We start from the raw sequence: 4,785 nt of genomic DNA, 5'->3' as shown, positions 1-4,785 counted from the left end.
AATGTTCTTGATGTCATCTCACAACTCTTCTGGTCTTCGGTCTTCAACGTTTAATGTATCAAATCTGTTCTTCAGATGATCTCTAAATTCACATGGGATATATTCAAGTTCTTATTTTGGCTCTCATGGACTTGTTTTCATTTTCTTCAGCTTCAGTCTGAATTTGCATATGAGCAATTGATGGTCTCTCCACAATTTGCCCCTGGCCTTATTTTGAATGATGATATGGAGCTTTTCCACTGTTTCTTTCCACAGATTTAGTAAATTTTATTTCTGTGTATTACATCTGGAGAGGTCCATGTGTATAATTGTCTCTTATGCTGTCTAAAGAAAGTATTTGAAATGAACAAATCATTGATTTTGCAGAATTCTCTCATGTGATCTCCAGCATCATTTCTATCACTAAGGCCATATTTTCCAACTACTGACCCTTCCTTTTTTCTCCCAACCTTTGCATTCCAATCACCAATAATGATCAATACACCTTGATTGCATGTTTTATCAATTTCAGATTGAAGACATTGGTAGACTTCTTCTAATTCATCCTCACTGGCTTTAGTGGTTTGTGCATAAATTTGAATAATAATGGTATTAACCATGCCTAATAAAATGCCTTTAAATAAACTTTAAAAAAAAATTTCTGTGCTTGTTCCATATTTCTTATAATACAACTTTTTAATTGACAAAATTGCATATGTGTGTGTGTGTGTGTGTATACACATAAGAGGAGTTTTCAAAAAGTTTGTAGAAATGGAATTAAAAGGTAATGAAATGTTTTCATTACCATTTTATAGCTCCCTCATATATATCCTTTCTCTGTGGCATAAACATTTATAATTTATTAGCTTCAGTTATAACGAGTATTCATCAACTCACTTTAATCCTAGTAAGCTACCTAAAAATTTTGAAAATTATTTTGTGCTTGCATGATTGAATGACTTTCTGCTTTAAATTTTTTGGTGATACCCTATGTTTTTGGCAATGGAAAACATGCCGAAATCAAGAGAAAAATTTTAAGATAATATGGGGTTTGATACAAGAATGTGGGGAATTTATGCATCAAGTGGACTCTTATGATACGATTGACGAGGTGAGGCCCATTTCATGTAGTTATACAGGTTCTCACCAGGTGCCCTGTACTACAGTGAGGACAATATCTTCTTAAGAAGTCTGAGAGCCTGAAAATGTTGGTGGATGGAGTATGTCTGATGGGTCATGAAAGGTTTAAAACTATATTCTGCAAAATATACTTAATGTTGAAGCAAAGCTTCTCTAAGTAGTCTGTATCTCCATTAAAAAACATTTCATAAATATTTCTAAATCTAAACTGAGATTTGTGCACTTTTTTTTTAATGTTGTGGATCCACTCAATTCCCAATGATTGCATTAAGATAGCACTTTAAAATTCTAGACCTCAAGTATGTCCACATGGTTGGGAGTGATCTTTTCAGAACTTTCTCTTGAGCAATGTGGGTTCCAAAGGGTCATTATCATGAGTCAGTTCAATTCCATTCATTTGTATGTGTTTAAATTGAGGCTTTCTGCTCCCATAAAGATTTACAGCCTGGGAAACCCTGTGCAAGGTCGCTATGAACCGGAACCGACTCCATGGTATTTAAAAACAACCACAAGAAGTTGGCCTAACTATTTTGAAAGACAAAAGATAACAAAATTATTGTCCTTCTAATTTTTATTATTCTTTTGGTAAGCAGGTTATCCTTCTTTCCTCTACTTCTGGAATTAAAAAGCAATTACTTCCTTACCCCAAATAAAACACCTTTCATACAATGTCTAGCTTAAATAACTTAGAAAATTTTAAGATTTTGCTTTAAAAGTTGATATAAGCATAAAAACTGTTGTCAGATGAATTCATTTGCATTAATTCCTGAGAATATTGACTATTTATTTAATTCATATAACTTTTTGTTTATCATTAAGCTGATCTGAGTAAATTCTTTGAAGTAAAATTATAATCTAAATTAATAATGCTATTCAGAGGTAGGAAATTATTACATTTTCATAATCTTGGGCCTTTTGTTTGTTTTTATGGCTTTTTTGCATACTTTATAGGATTCTTTAGAAAGGCATTTAAAAATAACTTGTCATTTTTAAGGCCTTGTTATACCAATCAAAATAAACAATTCATTCTTTTTAGCATACCTTTCAAATAAATCAATTTATATCAAGATTTCTCAGGCTATCTACTAGAAGCCTGGCTTTAGAAGACAGGTACAATACGTAGTTATTCTTAGAAGAAAAAGAAACTAAGTCTTAAAAGACTACTTCATGAGAAGAAGAGAGAAACCTAGCAATTGTCAGTCAGAGTTTCCTAGCAGAGCAGAAACTCAGATAAAGTGAAGATGAAGGAGTCCAATCAACTCAGTCTGATACCAAAGCTCAAAACTGGCAATTGATCTTGGGATTGAAGAGGATACCTAGGGAATTCCATATCTTTGACATTCCATATCTTGAAATGTAAAATAATTTGCAAGAATGAAAACAAAGTTAAAAACAGTTCTAGAGATTTATTATTCAATTAGTTATTCACAGATTGAGGAACACACAGCCTAAACTGTATGTTCCAAAGAAATGTGGCTGTATCCAGATTTATGTAGTCAGGAATCAAAGAGAATCCAAGAAGTCCTCCTTATTGTTAGCTGGTTTTGCAGAGGTTCATTGAAATGTCCTTTGAATTCCTTTCTTTTCTGAAAGATTAGTTTGCTAAAGAAGACAAATGTCACAGGTCTGATGAGGCTGGTTGTAAGACAACCAGCTATCTACTTGTCTGTAATGGAAGACTTAGCGAGCAAAGACCATGGATCATAACTCTGCACAAACAAGCTAATTACTGTTTCCTAAAGTTTAGTTATCATTATTTTAAACTTTTGCCTTGTGATACTATGTAGCAGTCATGTTTTTCTGGACTTAGCATAATAAATAACTCCATCTTGGATTTTTCTTCCATAGCCATAGGTACAGTGTAGTAAAAATAAGAAAGGAGAATTTATCTAGGGTTCAGTTTTATAAAGAATTAAACATTACTCATTAGTTAAAAAGAAAAGGCTCTGTATTTTTCCAGAAAAATACTTGCCTAATTCACCTCCATATGAGATTTGTGTCTTTCTTGTTGCTTCTTCCTCTGCACATCTCATTAGTTTTATTACTGCTCTTAATCTGCGCTGAGTGTGACTGATTGGTTCTCACTAGTCCTTTAATCCAATAGGGTGCTTGCTTCCTTTAATTTCTTAGTAATAAAATTAGCAAACAAGGTTTGTCCCAACTCTATGTCTCCTTCTCACACATTTTCTTTTATTTCAGCATCAAGCAAATGTTTTTTTTATAGGTCTTCTGTTCTGTGTTGTTCTCATGTATCAAAAGGTTTATAAACTGTGGAATTTGGGTCATTCTCACAAACATTCATTTTTAGTTTTTCCAAAACACATTTTCTAGGATGATTGTATTCACATTTGTCTGATGATGATTAATTCAAGCAGAGACAATCTGAAGGGGTTTTATCTTTATCCCAAACCATTTTGTGAAATACTCAAGCACCATACTTGTCATTACTGGACAGTTACAATATGTAATTGCTGAGTAATTTTGTCCTGTAAATTCTATGGGAGAATAGTAATCAGAGAAAATAGAAGAAAGGAAGAAGGAGGGTGTGAGTGAGTAAGGAGGAAAAATCAAAAGAAGTATTCAAAGAATTGTTTAAGAAAGACACGAGTCTTTTTTTTTTTTTCTCCATCTGAAATGTGTTTCATAAGTACTGAAAACACAATTTTTTCTTTGTACTATAGAAAAGAAACATGCACATTTATACTAAATGGGTATTGGCCAAATCTAAAAAGAATTCTCAAACAACAACTACCAATAACCCAGGAAGAAACAAAAGTCTCATATATTATTAAAGGACAGTGATTTATGGAAAAGATCATTTCTGGATATAATCCTGATATTTATAAGGTCTTTTTCCTCCAAGATGCTCCATGTACCATGTAATGTCTTCAAACATATTTCTTAGAAATCAAGAGATTTAAAAAATATTTTCCCCCTCCTCAAGAGGACAGGAGGCAGCACTTTCCCAGTTGCATTTTGAATACCTTCCAACATTGTGAAGTATGAGTATTATAAAACACTTAATTGTGCTCATGAGGGATCTGAACATAGACCAAGAGGCAGTTGTTTGAACAAAACATGGGAACAACCAATAGTTGAAAATTAAGAAAGGTGTGCGACAGGGTTGTATTCTTTCACCATATTTATTCAACCTGTATGCTGAGAAAATAATACGAGAAGCTGGGTTCTATGAAGAAAAACATGGCATCAGGATTGGAGGAAGACTCATTAACAACCTGCGACATGCAGATGATACAACCTTACTTGCTGAAAGTGAAGAGAACTTAAAACATTTACTGATGAAGATCAAAGAGCACAGCCTTCGGTATGGATTACATCTCAATGTAAAGAAAACAAAAATCCTCACCACTGGACCAATAAACTACATTCTTATCAATGGAGAAAAAATTGAAATTGTCAAGGACTTCGTTCTTCTTGGATCAACTATCAACACTCACGGAAGCAGCAGTCGAGATATCAAATGACATATTGCATTGGGCAAATCTGCTACAAAGGACCTCTTTAAAGTATTAAAGAGCAAAGATGTCTTATTCAAGTTTGAGGACTAAGGTGCACCTGACCCAAGTCATGGTATTTTCAATAACCTCATATGCATGTGAAAGCTGGACAGTAAATAAGGAAGACCGTAGAAGAATTGATGTTTTT

Source organism: Chrysochloris asiatica, unplaced genomic scaffold, assembly GCF_000296735.1.
Source record: "Chrysochloris asiatica unplaced genomic scaffold, ChrAsi1.0 scaffold00087, whole genome shotgun sequence".
Classification (NCBI taxonomy): domain Eukaryota; kingdom Metazoa; phylum Chordata; class Mammalia; order Afrosoricida; family Chrysochloridae; genus Chrysochloris; species Chrysochloris asiatica.
The sequence above is the reverse complement of the archived record's forward strand: the minus strand, read 5'-3'. Positions refer to the sequence as shown.